We start from the raw sequence: 17,368 nt of genomic DNA on the forward strand, positions 1-17,368 counted from the left end.
TATTTCCAGGCCAACCGCAAATAATCTGGAAGTCCATAGCATCTGGAGTCTGGTACAGGAGACAATCTGAGTTTGACCTAGCTTATTTATATGGTCCCAAGATGATCGAGAGCCACTCGCTAGAAACACTGTTTTCTCCAATAACAAGGAAAAAGCTGGCAAGTCAAGGCAAAAAGAAGAGGGGACAGCCAACCAGAGACTACAAAGACATGTCTGGGAGAGATAAGTAGGAACTATAAATCACATTCAAGTTGTTGTGTGCACTTGGGTTTTTTTTTTTTTTTTCTTCTCCCTTTTTAATTTAGTTTAGATGTTTTTTTTCCAGCTCTTAACACACTCAGTACCTCAGAAGTGCACTGTTTGAAATGTGGGAGTGAAGCATGCACAAGTGAACAAGCAGAATAATCTTAATAATCTTTTCAATAATCTTAGAAAGAGAATGAAATGGCACCTGCAAAAGCTATTCGACTTCAGCAACATAAATTAATGCATATCCCTGTTTGCTATTACATGTAGAGGCTTCCAAAAATCTAGAACAAGTATACAGAAGACGCCAAACAGATCTAAGAAAGCACTTAAGCCAGATTAATCCATGTAATGGGAGTCACAGGGCTCTGACTGATACTGAGCCAATTGTCAGGAGCACAAGCTTTCTAATAACTTACGTCCCACCTTCTTAAGTTTTATGGCATTGATAGAGGAAGAAAAATGAAAACACCACACGCCTAGCAAAGAAACATATATATTCAGTGTTAAGTAATAGAGGAAAGACAGAATATACTAAGTACTGACACATTATGTCATTTTTAACCTCCTCCTCTTTCACTGAGCTCAGGCCAGAGACCTCATATTTGATAACAGTTGTACCACAGCTATTTCACCTCTGTACAGGCACATAGATCAGATTACACAAACTCAGATCTTCATCAAAATTGCAGGAGCATACATGGATGTAACCTGCTAGTCACTGGCGAAATGATGTCCAGTTGCCAGGGCAAGTAAACCGTTTGTATGCTAAGCCGTATAAAAATTTAGTTTGATCAAAAATATGCGTACTACCAACTTCAAGAGATTTAAACACCTGAAAAATACCCAAATAAAGAAAAACTTTACAATTTTCACAAAACGTCACTGGGAAGCTATAGTATTAAAAAAAAAACCCAACCAATGCAACAAAACCCAAAACAAAGCTACCTAAACCGATGGATACCAATTCCAAAGAGAACACAAAACCATCCTGCATTGTTTCTGTTCATACAAAAATATGGAATTATTTCAGCCCAGAGGCTTTTTCGCCTTTTTTTTCTCTTGGACGTCAAAAGTGAAGAAGCACAAACCAAAGGAAGGGCAGAGCAGATTAGTTTCTGTAACACAGACAAACTATTTTGCAAAAAAAATAAATAATTCCATGTAAGAATCAATACCATTAAGCAGGAGTGAACTTTACTTCCTATGTATGCCAACAGCAAAATTCCAATATTGCAGCTCATTAACAAGCACCTTGTATTAAGACCAACCTTGTAGCTCCTCCCTCACTCTTAGCGCATTCTGTTGCAGAACTGCAAGTTCAAATTTGTCAGACAAAACGCTTCACTTACTTCTTAAGCTTGCTCATTTTATGCTACACTGGGAATGATTATGTTGCTAACATAAGGAAGACTGCAACTTCATTACCAGGTTTAAGTATCTGCCTTTCAGTTGCTTAAATGACAGTTTGATTTTTGCAAAAGAACACAACTGCTCTGGAATTAAGCCGAAGAGTTGCTAAAACTCCATCCAACAAGGTTAATACTAGCAAAGCCCAGCAACACTAATGACTGACCAGTAACCTTTCCCTGCCAGACCACCCGTCAGCAGTTCTTGGAAAAAAAAAAACCAAACCAACAAACAATAAACTATTTTCTGTGCTTGAAATAAGCATTTCTTCTCCTTCCTATCAAACAGCATTTAACAAGGCTTACTTTGCACTGCAGAGTAATCACCTGTTATCACTATTTCAGTCAGTTACCTGCTGGAAAAAGAATCTATTTGCATGAAAGCAGGAACAGGAGTACAAGTTTGTTACTCCTCTTCCCTTGGGAGCACTAATAAAAGAGGGAGAGGTATTTCTGCTACCTCTTATACTGAGGCACCTCCTCACCAGATAATTGCTGAGCCTACCATTTTCTCTTGTGGATCCCTAACACGCTCACATGTTCTGTATTTCAGCTCCACATGGCGTTTCAGGGAATTTTTGTTGTTTTTTCTTCTTTCATTAAAGTCAAAACCTGGGTGAGATATGGCACTACTTCCAACAGTGAGTTCTCTACAGCCACTTTGATATCAAATCTTGCAAATTAACACTGGAAGAATATTAAAGAAATACAAGCAGTTAAAAGCGGAACAACAAAGAGAATTAAATACTGCAAGTAATCCCACTAGGGACACTCTTTCCTTCCCTTGACAGGACACACATTTTTCCTTATGTTTTCGTATCCAGCAGTTCACGATGTTGTATTTTCTATCTAGCAGCAGAACAAAACCACTGCCATTTTATTCTCCTATAATTGATACACAGGGAAGATTTAAATATTTGTGGATAAAACTAGCAACTTTCTCAATCTTACACTTTTTAAAGCAAGTGTTAGTTAAAAATCATCCAGTCCGTTAAACCAATACTCACTTTTTTAAAGTAGTATGAACGAAAGCTCAGAGTTTGGTTATGGCTTTTCAAGTGCCTGTGAACACCAATGCTATGAACCTAGTAGTGTATTAACCTAACAACCAAACTGCATCTAGCAACCGAAATAACCTTAGCAGAAGACTTCAGTCTAGCATTTGTAGCAGAGTATGCCATTTGCACATGTAAAGAATTACAGTCATCCAGTATTACATGATAAACAATTTATCACAGTTAAAAGCTATTTAGCACGCAGACATGTCCTATCCAGTTTTCCTCCAACTTCTTATCTACCCAACAGAATGTTCCAAAACAAGAACTACCTGTAAATTTAAAACACAGCTTGGAAAACAGTTAACTCTGTGCGACTGTGTTACGATGTGCAATAAATGCTCTTGGTCAGTTGTTTCACTTTGCACAGCCTGGTAAGCAGGGTGCCACCCCTCCCTTTGGCATCCCACTCTACCACTGCACAGCACTCACCCTTGGAAGCTGCTGGACTTGCTGTGCATCAAACCACTTGCGCAGGTGCAAAACTGCTCTCTAGCACATGAACAAGAGCTGCAGCAAAGCCAACCCCACAGTAAGGAGCTTTTAGCAGCTATGAGAAACCGTCAGAAAACATTCGACATTTTTTGTTGGGTTTTTTCTTTTTTCCAGAATAACAGGGGGAAAAAAGGGATAAAGAAGGAGAGGATGGGGAGAGCCCTGGACAGCAGATTAGCAAAATAGTACATAATTCCCTCAAGACCGTATGACAAGCATATTCAATTTAGCAACCAGTCAGGCATGTGTATAAACCTGTTTTTTTAACATCTCCCTACAGCTCTAATTAAAACACAAGGAGGCATTAACGACACTATATGTTATGTTCAGCATTCAATTCAATAAGCAAGAAACACAGCTCTGTAACCTAATGCTGTAGCAGGTGTACGTTAAAGAAGGAAAGCACTCCAAAGTTTTCAAGCAAAGTTTTTTAACAAGCTAAAGCAAGCATCCCAGTGTTTAATCCAGGAGAAAGTTATAACAAATAGCAGCAGCAGTCACAAGCTTATACTCCCACCTTCTCCTGCTCCTCTGAACAGGGCGACTTAACAAGTGCCAGAGGGGCCTCCGCAGCCACGCTCACAGCTCAGGGTCTTTTCCATCTCTTTAAATCCCAGTAAAGCTTGTATTACAGCTCGGCAAACGCAGGAGATTTCATTAGGCCCAAGATCACACGTCCCATAGTGCTCTAATCCCAAAATTCCTTGTCTCCTACCCACTGAAACAAGATCTTAAATGCTAGAAAAGTTCAGATGCCATCTAGAAAAGGGTGACCGGGAAGTAAATAAATACGAAAGAGAGAACAGCCTAGGGAAACAGGGAGGTGGTTAGAAATTACACAGACATCTCTCCACAGAAGGCAACACCCAGGCTGTCACATCACACTTCTAATACTTCTTCGCCAGATACCATCTTACAGCTGAAGTTGAAGCATCAGTAAAATCAGTATCTATAAACACACTTTTTAGGGGTTCTGAACATCAGATGTGCAGTTGTAGCTAGAAGATAGTTTAAAGAGAAGTCATTTTAAAGTGACCATGTAATTCATCATTTAACATGGATAAATATAAATCACCTCTCACGCTCTTTTTTTTATTTTAAATAGCGGCATTAAGCTAAAATCAACTGTGTACTAAAATGCAAAATTTCATATAGTTATCTCACTTCTCAGAGGTGCCATCAAGCACTACAGATCTCCAGCATCTCCCACTCCCACCTGACCCAGCCTCCGCCAGCACAAAACCTGCCAGAGCCCTGACATAACATTTTATACATCAGTTCTTCAAGATGCAAATAGCATCTGTTGGCTTCCATTACATAAATATCCCCCGATAAGAGCTATTATTAACTTGTTAGTTTCCATTTTAAGTAAAGTATGTAAAAATTGCACTTATGTCTCAAATTACATGAAGCCTCAAGTGCCATAACCACTTTCAAATCTTCAGAGAAATACCACACGATTCCAGAGGAAGGGTTCCCCTCTCCAGAAATTCAGAAGCCCCTGGGAGCCCTTAGCTGTGGCTCCCACAAAAGTTGTGGGAGTGGTGAGAAATTAAGCTGGCATGATCAAACTGCAAGTTTTGGCTAAGTCCATTTCTGGCTATAATGCAAGAAGGAATGACACCACTGACCTAGACAGAACAGCAAGGGTTTGGTTATAAAATATATCAAGAGAATGACCCCCACACTTCATAAAATATTAACTTTCAAATTCTTTGTTACTAAACTGCTCTGTATATTCTGAAGCGTCCATAACATTCCACTACCAAACCTATTCGGGTAAGAGCCCTCAAAACCTTAAACCAATTCTAAAGGAGACTTCTAGGGACTAAAGGAGAAAGATGCACCACAGAAACAGAGGGATATACAACATTTTAATCCGTGGATCACAAAAGCTGCAGTACAAACATGGGTCTATGCTCCTAGTCTGCATATGTTGTGCTGAGCTAAACAAAAATATACAGACACCAAAACATGCTCCTTACCTTGTGGGGCATAATGGCCAGAAAACAATCTCAAAGATTGAAATAAACTACCTAAATAGCCCCCAGGGAGCAAGACAGGGGTACCAATTTCAAACTCGAGGCAGCTTTTGTACTGGGTTTAACTTCACTTCTCACCAGCAGGTCTAACAAATCCAGCCATTTCTGCCATGGCCTTGGGCACCTGCCATCGTATCATGCCAGGCAAGGGTTCAAGCCACCAGTCAAGACACCCCACAGATGAGCCACAGCAAGCTCTTTGACATAAATGCTCTACAGCACTCGGCACCTGGTAGCTACTACAGTGACCGCACGCATGCGTGCCTGCTGAGGTGTACATATAGAGCTGGACAAGTAAATGAGCAGCCTTTGGAAGTTGTCCTAAGTAAGCCACCCAGCTCTACAAAAATTACATGTATTTTCAAAACTAAAAGTCTACAACAACCCCAGGTATCCCAATAAATTCCACATGGAAACTTCCTGATTTTCTGCCACAGGGAGGAAGCCCATAGAACCATGGAGAAGCAAAAAGCTGGGTTCATTCTAACACACCGAGATCCTCTAGCCGAGCCTTTTACATTCGCAGCGGATTTTCAGGATTTTAACAAGATCCCAAATTAACACACATCCTTGCCAATAAATGCCACTGCGGATGCTCCTGCATCAGCTCTCTAGTAAACCTTTGCAGGTACCTGCTACATAATGCAAATAAAAAAACCCAAACTCACAGTTGCACTGACTGACCCAACTCAAGGGCAATTTACTGCTGGCGGAGAGACGCCTGTTCTGCAAAAGGAACCTAGAAAGAGGAAGCATTAAATGAAGGAAGAGAGCTTTTTTTCCTGCTCCTCTTTGGCATTAAGAACAGGGCATGTCATGTCCAGTCTGGAAAGAGGTTAGAAGTTAAGCTAAAAAAACTCCAAACAGTCAAACCCAAAACCCAACATAACTTTGGAATCTAAGAGCATTAACTTGCTTTTAATTTGAAAACACGCTTTCTTAACTAAAATTGTGTTTTTTCCCTTTAGCATGTGCAGGTGAAAGCTTCTGACGTCCTGCTAAGGAACTCTGTAGCAGGCTTGAAAGTTACACTAGCATGCCTTCATCCAGGTGGGCCCCTTCCTCTCTATACCCACCCAGCTCTCACACTTCCAGGTTAGCTCTAACCGTGGCCAAGATACGGCCTTGCTTTGCAGAGATAAGCAGGTGTGCTGGAGATGCTCTACAGAACAGCCCACAACAAGCACCAACATGACGTAAAGAGTGCACCAAGACAAAACATACCTCTCTTAATCTTTCAGTTTTAGTGCAAAGGCTCTTTCACAGTAACAGAGAAGCACGACAGATTCCAGGTTATTCCTAATGTATTTTAATCACAGGATTTCTAATCACAACTGGAGGCTGTCTTCAGCATCCCCGTCTCCTTTAAAGCACTGCACTAATTTAGTGATGTTTTCAAGTACGTAGCTGCTCATTGTAACAATTTGTGAATAACAGCTGAACTCTTCAAATAACTATAAATGCTCTTTATGAAGCGTAGTGAAATAAAACAGGACAAAGCAGCATTTATTCTTCCTGTCAAGATGTATTTCGAGGTGCCTGTTCCCCATTCCTCCCATCAATCACTACAGAATCACTCGCAAGTGCCACTTTTGCTACGTCCCCTGCTGCCAGCCGTACTGGTCGCTGTGCGCCCTTTGCAGAAAGACGGGCAACATCCCAGCAAACGCCGTGCGAGGGCGGGAGAAGGTTGTATCTGGAAAGCCGAGGCCCGGCCTTTCCCGTCCCTATCCCTACAAGTGCACGGCGCTCCTGGGCGCAAGCCGCGCCTGCTGCTCATGGCAAAACTTACCTTGGCAGCGGCGGGCCGGGCAGCGCTACCTCTTCATTGTCAAACTCAGTTCTAGCAAGTTCCTCGACACACCGGCGGAGCGCTGCTCGGCGGCGGACAACCGCTCGGCTGTATCGGCCCGCCACGCCCAGCCCCGCTCCGCTCCGCAGGGCCACGCCGGCTCGGGGACCGCCGGGTCGCCGCCTCTCCGGGCTGCGGCGAACAAAAGGGCGCTTCGCCGGGGGCGCCCAGCCGCTGCCGCCCGCTGCGGGCACGGCCCCCCGAGCGCGGGCCGGAGCGGCGGAACAACCGCAACTTTTCCCTCCGGACGCGGCCGCGGCCGCGGCGCCCGCGCCGGACAGACGGCCGGGCGAGCAGCCCGCCACGGCGCCGCAGGGTCGCTGCCCGCCCGGCTCGGCCCCCGCCACCACTCCCGGCCCCACGTACCCGCAGGACCGGACCCGCCGCTGCTTCCTCCTCCCCCTTCTCCCGCCCGGCCTTGGCGCCAAACGCCGCCGCCGCCTCCCGCCCGCCGCAGGCCCGGCGCCTCCCCCGCGTACAGGCCCGGCGCGGCGGCCCCGGCGGCCCGGCGCCCGCCCCCCGCCCCGCCTCCATGCGGGCAGCCCGGGCCGCGCTCACCTCCCGCCGCCGGCGCGGCACGGCCTGGCGCGCCGCCGCCGCCCCCTCCGCCTGCTCCTCCTCCGCTCGCCGGCGTGGGCGGCCGCGGCCGTCAGGGCTGGCGCTCCCGCCGCGACGGCGACGACGGCGGCGGCTGCCGCTGCTGCTCCTGCTGCTGCTGGTGGCGGTGGCGCCGGTGCTGGTGCTGGTGCTGCCGCCGTCCCGCGCCGGCGCGCATCGCCTCCGCCCGCCCGGGCCCGTGGCCGGCGGCGGCTCCCGCCCTGCGTGCCGGCTGCTCGGCCGGCCCGCCCGCAGTCAGACCCCGCTCCTCCGCCGGCGGCGGCTTCACAAGAGCCCTATTGTATTATTGACACTGCTGCGCTGCAGGCCCCGCCTCTTCCCCTTCCCTTCCCTCCCTTGCCGGGCCTTCCTGCCAGCTGCGCCGGCAGGGCCGGCCCCCGCCCCGGCGGGGGGGCGGGCAGGGGCCGGAGGGGGAAGGTCCGGGCGCAGAGCTCGGTAGCAGCTCCTCGGGCAGGCGGCAGGGCTGAGGGGATTAAGCCGTGTCCGGGCGCTGGCTTCCGCCGCACTCAGGCGGTGCTTCTCCCTTTGGGATGCCCAGCGCAGGTGATCAGCAAGGGGCAGTGCCTGCCTGCCCCGTGGCCCCAGAGCCATCCGCTGCCGACCCCCGGCTTTGGGCAGGGCTGAGGTGGCCAGGCACCCCGGCACGTCTCACCTGCCGTCCAACAGCTTCTGAGGGGCATCACGCACCCATCCCCGCACCAAACAGAACAGTTTATACGAGTGGCACAACTTGTAGAATGGTGATCGTAAAATACGCCTTGGGGCAGCTTTTAGCCAGTTATCGGTGCTAATTGTTCGGCCCATGACAGAGTTCCCCATCGAAACAATATTTGATAGAGAGCACAGTAGGCGGCATCAGTTAGAATAAAGGAAGCAACAGCAAAAATTTGGCAAACCTCCTCCATTATTAGGCCCCACACCCACACATAGTTCCCAAACTGCTGTTACCAAGTATCACTTGCGTCAAACAGGCTGCAAAACCCTTTTGCCTTCCTTACCAGAAGGACTGCCTCAAAGAGATGTATCTGCAGAACAGCCCTCAGCTGCTGCAGCACTGTGGTCTGTGCACGTAGTAACTGAGGCATGGAAAGACTACGGAAACTCAGCAGAGAAGGAAATCAAACCTGGGGTCACAAGTACGGGATACAGCCCTCCTGCCCAGGCCGGGCACGGGGAAGAAACAACAAAAATATAGTGACAAGGAGTACAAAGAAAAATTATTCTTGTAGAGGACTTACAAGAAATCTGGAGAGGGACTTTCTACAAGGGCATGTAGTGACAGGACAAGGGAGAATGGCTTTAAACTGACAGAAGGGAGATTAACATCAGATGTTAGGCGAGGGCAGTGAGGCACTGGCACAGGTTGCCCAGAGAAGCTGTGGCTGCCCCATCCCTGGCAGTGTTCAAGGCCAGGTTGGATGGGTCTTGGAGCAACCTGGTCTAATGGAAGGTGCCCCTGCCCATGGCAGGGGGTTGGAACTGGGTGATCTTTAAGGTCCTTTCCAACCCAAACCATTCTATGATTCTATGAATGAAGAGACAAGCAGCAAGTGTGGAAGGGATGCCTGAGCTGCACTTCTATGGTGTTCCCAGGTGCCAGCCGAAGGATGAGGTGAAATGGATCACAAGAAAGGCAAAATGTTCAAGCTAAATGTTCCACCTAGCTCAGCATCCTCCCACCTGCTGTAGAAAAGTCACAGCCCCCCTGCATCGACTTCCTCCTGGTCCAAGTAGGCATCCACAATAAGAATCTTCCCTCATGTACTCTGCAAACCTCCAATAGCTCTTACTCAGATTCCCAAGCAGGACGTGCAGCACATCTGTTCAGTAGCCCCCAACAGATCACTTCTCCAAGTACCTGTCCGAGTCAGCTTTCACTGAATCCACGCAGGCTTCTGATTATAAATCACAGCTGGCTAATCCAAAGACTTCCATAGAAGTCCTTTTTTTGCTGCTGCTGCTGCAAAAAACCAACCAACCCTAAACGACCCAATAATCTTTTTTCTCTTGACTATCTGGTTAATATTTCTGTGTGTAATATATAGTGTAGCTTTCTACAAATACAGTTAGACTGCAACCAAACAGCGATACCGACATGTATGACTTCCTTCACGCACCGGTGATCACCCTTCTGTTCAGTAATATATACTTGCCAGGAAACCACTCTGAGCAGCTTCTGAAAACCACAGTCTCAAGTAAAACACCAAGAACACTCCCCCGACCACCACCATTTGTGGAATCCTGTCTATCAAACCGGATGGTCCAGGCAGCAGGGCAGGCAATACAGCCATGAGACAAGAGATGTGAAGTCCAAAATTAAGAGAATTCAGAGTGATAAAACTAGGTCTATGTGCAATAGAAAAAGATCTGTTCCCTAATCATAAAAGGAATTTGAAGCCTGATGGATTTAAACAGAAACTATTTTCAAGTACCAGTATCTTCACTTGTATTTTCTATTCTTGTTTGTCCATAAAATCTGCTTAGTGGAGATTTATAGCATTTAAAGTATCTGTCATTCTGAAGGACAATGACGAATGTACATTCCCATCAGTGAAGGAAACATTCCAGTGAGAAGTTTCCTGCCAGATTACTTTATACGTGAATGATTTTATCAGGAGCAGATGCAGCCCAGCCCACAAAAGGTGCTGCACAGCTATCTTCATTTCCCATGCCTGGAATCACACACCACTCCTCCCCTCCTCATGCACTGTCTGTCATATGTCAGAAGATGACAAGATGACATCCAAATCCCTATTTCTAATCCACAGCTGTACATGATGGGCTCCACGCTAAAAGATAGGTGACACAGAAAAACCCGCAGCAGAAAGACTGTGGGGCTTCTAATTTCAATAAATGCTTTTATGTGCAAATAATTAATTTACTTTTTTTAAATCTCACCCTCTGTAACTCCTGGTAAATTGTTTACCACTTGATAAGAATTTACACATAATTGTGTTTACATTCAGATGTATTTCTATAGGAAGGAACATGGAGCAAAATGAATAAATAGGAAGCAGATTGTACACTGTTGTGCTTTTAAAAGACATATGCAACACAGCTTCCACATTTTCTTGGGAAAGGATGAACTACAGATGCTCTTATGCACCTAGAGAATATAAGGAATTTACAAAGCCAGATGTTAACACACTGATAAAATATAGTGCAAACATGAAGTCTTCCCAAGGGAGGAATGCTCAGGAAACTAGAAGTATAAGAGATATGGTGAAGATAAAATAATGTATATACACGTGTATACCATACTCAAGTTGAGCCAGGTCGTTATTCAGCTGTGCAAAGGCTGCCCATAGTATATTAGGGCACTGAGAAAGTTACACTGAAGTAATGTTTAACATCTGAGAAGCAGGGTCACACAGAGTTTAACATGGACTGGAGCCCCAAAAGAAGCATCTCTAATTGAAATACCTCAGAGTATTGCAGTGAATTTCAGGACAAAAGCTTTTTTTTTTCACTAAATCTGCTATCTCTGATCAGATGCTGGGAAAGAAAAAGACAACAAACATGCCATGGTATCCTGGAGAAGAAATAAGAATTGGAAAGGCCTGGAAGGATTAACTCATACTGCTTACCTTCAAGTCTTTGCAGCATACCCAGCCTGCACATAGAGGCTTCCATGGGCATCTACTCTAGTTGACTCTGTTAAAATACACAGATCCCAACGCTTGATACACCGACTCTTTTTGAACTCACTTCAACCGTAGATCAGGTACCATGGGTGAAATCTTGATACGCTGTCCTTGAAACCAGAAGAGGCACTGGCAGCTACCAGGGAGAGACACTACAGCTCAACTCCCTTCTTTTCCTCCCACAATGAGCAAAACTACTGAAGTATTACCATAAAGCACAACCCCCCACCTGCAAACGAGAGAGCTGATTAACACTGAAGAGTAACTTTAATTCATCTGTGGAAAAAAATGCAAAGCAGAATCTCATCTAAGGATGGCTAGTTGTCTTTAAACTCTCTCATGACTAAAACTGTTTCTGATACTATTCGAAATAGAAGCAAAGAGTGCTCAGAGCTTCAAAAGATGGTCTTTAACACTTGAATCCAATCCTTTAGCACCTGTTGGAGCAGCTATCAAAAGATGTCCTCAGGTCATCGCACAGCCCTTCCATTTAATCTCCAGAACCCTTAAAAAAAAAAAAAAAGCCTCTGAAGCGGTTTTCATGGAGGAACTTCGAGGGGGGGGGGGGTGAGGTAAGGTCTCCCCTCATATAGAGATCAGCACATTCAGACAAAAAAAAACAGTACTTCCACAATCGTGAAGCATTCACTTTCTATAGAGCAAAATGTGCCAGGTTCACTTCCCAGGATCTAAGTTCAAAGTTTTGCGCTTAGGGAGATATTTGATTTATCTTTCTCCTTGTAAGATAGTAACACAGAACGGAGAGCACTGCCAGCAGCTTTCAAACCCTATCGGTACTATGGCTCTGTACCTTAGACTCATGCAGGTAAGTACCTAACAAAAAAAGAATAAAAGAATGCATCTTATGCCTGTATTAGCGAGGGAACAAATTTTGTACCTTGCCTAAAAGAGCTGGAGAGTTAGCTGCTTCTGTGGCGACATGCATGCAGTTTGGGGGAAGATCCCACCTACAGTACCAGCACCCATGTGAGTAGGGGGAAGTAAGGCTGCTTCTCCACTGCCCAGAAATCACAAGTCAATGGCCGCTCCACCCTTCCCCACCCCTCCAGAAGTTTCGGGTTTTTTTAATATTGAGACACACAAGCTCAATGGCTCAAACAGCCACAAAGTTTTCTTCATGGTGAAAAAGTGCTTGTAAGTTTTCTTCACCATGACCAGGACAAAAGGTACCTAAAATGAAAGTGGAGATTCTCACGTGACTGTATGAGCTGGGACTTCATCACCACAATACTTGTGATAAAATGAAGTTGGTAAAGCAAAAAGATACACATTATTGGCATGCAGAGACAGAGTCCTTTGAGCTCCCAGTACTGCAGGGGTGCCTAGCCTTAAATTTAGCCTCACCATGTGGGTAGAACCGGTAGCAGCACATTGCTTTTAGCCTTTGCAGTTTGGGAATGTCAGAAACTCACTCACTGAAATGCTGTCCAAGAGCCTCTGAACCTCGCCATCATTTCCTGCCTATCAACTTTACCTGATCCTTTTAAGGGCAAACTTTTTATAGCGGATTTAACAGAACGATGTGAGGAAAATTCACATTTCTTTGGAAGAACTCTTAGACCCCTGACAACACTGGCAAGTTTAAAGCTTTGTCTAACTGGAAAGAGGATGGCTCGTACTTGACAGATGCTGGTCACATTGCTTAACACATTCTGGGACACTACTCAGATACTCTAAACATGACATTGTACATAGCTGGGGATTATCACTAGCTGCAGAAAAAGTAAAAGAATGAGCAGTTGCACATTTTTCTTCGCATACCCAGAAAACTTCAGAGCTTTTTCAAAAGCTCCTCTCACTTCCCCCTCCTTTTCTTCTCTCTCACTCAGAACTAACGATGACTACATATGCACCAGGAAGACTGCATGACCACAAATATTAACAGCAACAGCCTTATGGCAACCAGGCATTCTGAGAGATAAAAGCAGTAAAAAGCATTCTTCTATCAAACTGGACACCAAGACATTAACGTCTGGCCTGTTGAGACACTGTGACTCCCAACCACACAGTAACACCTCCAGTACATTCTGCTTTTACCAGGTTGGATGCTTGTAAAGTTTTCCCACACATAGGTGGTTGTGTTGAGAGACAGAGCTCAGACTAGATAGTTTTAAGAAAAGCTTCCAGGCTGGTAATACAGCAAGTTGTTCTTATTTTCCAGAAACTGCTATCCTCAGCAAATTGCTATAATTTATACTGCAAGCTTCACAGGTCCAGGGAATGGGATGGACCACTGCAGAGCTTCCTTCTAGCATATACTGCAGCAAGAAGGCAGTCCTACAACATGCAACTTAATGAAGTGCTACAGCCTGCTTGCATTATTCCACTCAGATCCATCCCTGCTGGAGACACTACTTATGAGCATCACTCACAGCTTTTAGTACTGGTGGACTAGGATGTACACATTTTAGGTCAGGTTTAAACATGCCTCGGAAGAGCTGTTCTTGCAAACCTCCAAAGACCTTTGTCATGCTTATAAATTCAGAAGGCTTACTCATTACTTAAAAAAGAAATGGCAAAGGTCCCAAGGAATCAACAAGGAAATTAATAGCAAAAATCCTACTGTTTAGGAGTTACTCACATAGGCAGCAGGGCTGCTGCTAGGTCTTGAAAGAGTCATTTCACAGCAGCTTTTATAAAATCTTTAGACAAAAAGCCTGGGGAATCAACACCTTCTAGATTATATTATCAGCAATGCTCATTTCAATATGTACAGAAAGCTGACTGCTGTATGAATAAACCCTAAACATTCAAAAGCCAACATTTAAGAGAAAACATTACGCAACAGAGTTCTTGCTCACACTTAAGTCAGTAAAACTCATTTTTTGCCCCAATTAGCAGAATGATGGAAGCATATATTTTGTAATAAAAAGTTTCCAGCTGCTTTTTGGAATGAAAAAATTATCTGTCCCAATTATATAAGTGCAGCCTGGCATGTGGCTTACTTTTAAATCCATGCATTTTATGCGTGACTATGAAGTATGATACAAGAAAGTGGGTGTCTTCCTAGCAATTGGGACACAGCTATAAAGCTTCTGCATCGTAGTATTTGAGGATGTGACTGGTAAAAATTGTGAAAATACTTCAGGCAGCTTTGCTGTTACTTACATGCTATGTAAAAAAAACCGATTATTAGGCAACTCAGATCCAGTTGGGGCATAAGATTATTTTTAAACTGTCAAATTGGATAATAACAGTTAAGTTTAAACCAAAAGCTTTGATTCTTTAAAGCTTCACAATTTAACTCAAGATATTAAAAAAGAAAAATTATATTGACACAGTACTTCATGTCCTTAGCAAACATTTACACTTCATGCAAGTTCACGACGTGAACTTCTGCAGAGAAGGACTTCGGGGTGCTGGTTGCCAAGAAACTTAATAGGAGCCATCAGTGTGTGCTTGCAGCCCAGAAAGCAACCGTATCCTGGGCTGCATCAAAAGGAGCGTGACCAGCAGGTCGAAGGAGGTGATCCTGCCCCTCTACTCTGCTCTTGTGAGACCTCACCTGGAGTATTGTGTGCAGTTCTGGTGTCCTCAACATAAAAGGGACATGGAACTGCTGGAACAAGTCCAGAGGAGGGCCACAAGGATGATCAGGGGACTGGAGCACCTCCCGTATGAAGACAGGCTGAGAAAGCTGGGGCTGTTCAGCCTGGAGAAGAGAAGGCTGCGTGGAGACCTCATAGCAGGCTTCCAGTACCAGAAGGGGGCCTATAAGGATACTGGAGAGGGACTCTTCATTAGGGACTGTAGTGATAGGACGAGAGGCAATTGGTTCAAACTTAAGCAGGGGAGATTTAGGTTAGATGTAAAGAAGTTCTTTACTGTGAGTGTGGTGAGGCACTGGAACAGGTTATCCAAAGAAGTGGTAAATGCTCCATCCCTGGCAGTGTTCAGGGCCAGGCTGGACGTGGCTTTGAGCAACCTGGTCTAGTGGAAGGTGTCCCTCCCCATGACAAAGGGGGTAGAACTGGATGATCTTAAGGCCCCTTCTAGTCCAAACCATTCAATGGTTCTATGATAAAATTGCCCTAGACCACCTCTAGACAGAAGCTTCTCATTTCTGACCAGTTTAAAGCTGAGTTTGGGAATGTATTTAGTGCTTACCCGTTTTCAGGACTTTTTACCTGTTTTCAGATGCTAAATGGGATTTACAAAGAAACTGCATTCTAAATTAATAGTTCTACCAGTATAACCACCACAATCTGTTTTTGCTGTGAGCACATCACTCGCATGCACACAATTACCAAAGAGGTAAGCACAGTTAGAAGCACAAGACTTTTACAAGTTAGAAAACAAAGCAAAAAGAAACAACTCCATGCACACACACAGATCAGGGAGAAGCACTTTAACAGTCTCCATCCAGGAATCTCTCTACTTGACTCTCTACAGCTCGCTTTCTGAATCCCTTCTTCCATATTTTATTAGAAAAACTGCAATGTAAAGTTAATCACATCCTCAGTGACTTTGGGGGAAAATCCCTGCTGTCAAGAATTCACCCTTTTTGAGGGATGGCTGACTGCAGAGTTAACGCTTATTTTCAATTAGCTGTATCTGTTTAAAGTCCCCATTTAAACACAAGATTTCAGTTTTTATACTTAATATAACATAATTATGGTTTGCAATATTTTATAACTTTAAAGTCTTCCAGAATCCAGAGTTTAGATGTACAATGTTTATTATGAATCACATTCACAGTGCAATACAAATTACATAAAAAGCTATACAACAAACATACAAAGACTACATAGAGCACGTACCATTCTGTAATGCATGCAGTACCTGATGCTTAAGCTAGAAGTGTTCTTAACACCTGTTAGCAAGAAACTGAAATCAAAAGATAAATAATTGGATTAAGAAAGTCCTTCATTATTTAGGTTTTTTTTATTAAAAGGTCTTCAGATTGGTAAGCAGGCTATCAAGGTAAAAAAAAGTTAAAAAAGCAATATCCTGCTCTTTCCTAGCATTTAAAAAGTTTTTCCACTGATTCGAGCCTAGATTAATTTTTAACTAATCATCCTGTCCCCCAGCAAAAGTAGTCACAAAAATGAATTCGGCATTTTATTTCCAGAGCAGGTTGATGATACAAAAAATAAACTATGAACATACACATAACCATGTGTCAGCATATAAGTTTAGAAGTATTATAGGTACAAATTTAGAGACCAAGATGGTCCAATATGCACTGCTTAGACGACTTACACAATGATAGCTCTGAAGTACATGACACAATGTTCTGCCCATACAAAAAAAAAAATACGTTTACTGTATGTGTCTAGATTAATTCCAGCAAGTGTTTGTTGAGTTGTGCTAGTACTTTGGAGACTGAGCTGAGATTTTTAGGTATTTTCACAGCCTCTCCTCACACATATAAAGAAAATTTAATCCTGGCTGGCTAAGGGCAAGTAAGTGGTAATTTCTGCTACCAGTCAAATTCTGGTGGCTGTTTGATTTCATTTTGCTTTGTCAAATAAAAGCATCTCCCAGAAGTGAGCATCTTTCTTATCTTCAGTACACCAATGCTTTATCGACTTCAGGAGATATTCTTCCTTATTTCATCTATGATAACATGAACAAGAGGTCCCACTGACATACTCTTGATATATAGTTTAAACTAATGGCAAGCATTTGCCTAGTAGCAATAAGACAACAGCTCAGAACATCTCCTGGGCATGACAATCACGGATTTCAGGAGAACACATTCTTTCATGTGCTAATTCTAAGAAATTAGAGAGATGCGTTTTTAGCCATGCACTTCTGGAGCTTGAGCATGAACTGATGAGTCAAAACCCATTTTCAGTTAAGATGCACAAGATCTTCCCTTGTGACAGATGACCATAACAACGAAATTATTGCTTTAGCACCTCAACACAGCCCCAGTCCATTCAATGGATTGTAAAGGCTACATAAACTGGCAAGCTACTGGTTTAATTAAAAAATTTGGTTTTCTGTGTCTGCACGTGCAAACTGTTCAAGTATTACAGAG

General features: G+C 44.2%; 1 protein-coding gene across 4 annotated transcripts in view; it reads right to left on the minus strand.

Moving 5' to 3' along the window:
* Positions 1-7,862, minus strand: part of JADE3 (jade family PHD finger 3) — a 72,369-nt gene extending 64,507 nt beyond the window's left edge. For 3 of the 4 annotated variants that reach the window (XM_065677578.1, XM_065677577.1, XM_065677579.1), the window contains exon 1: positions 7,658-7,862. The gene's annotated coding sequence lies outside the window, so the exon portion shown is untranslated. Of the gene's footprint in view, positions 1-7,465; positions 7,536-7,657 lie in introns of those variants that run through there. The other variant, XM_065677581.1, reaches the window with a different exon arrangement.
* Between the last annotated feature and the right edge of the window lie 9,506 nt (positions 7,863-17,368).

Source organism: Lathamus discolor, chromosome 4 (assembly GCF_037157495.1).
Source record: "Lathamus discolor isolate bLatDis1 chromosome 4, bLatDis1.hap1, whole genome shotgun sequence".
Classification (NCBI taxonomy): Eukaryota; Metazoa; Chordata; class Aves; order Psittaciformes; family Psittacidae; genus Lathamus; species Lathamus discolor.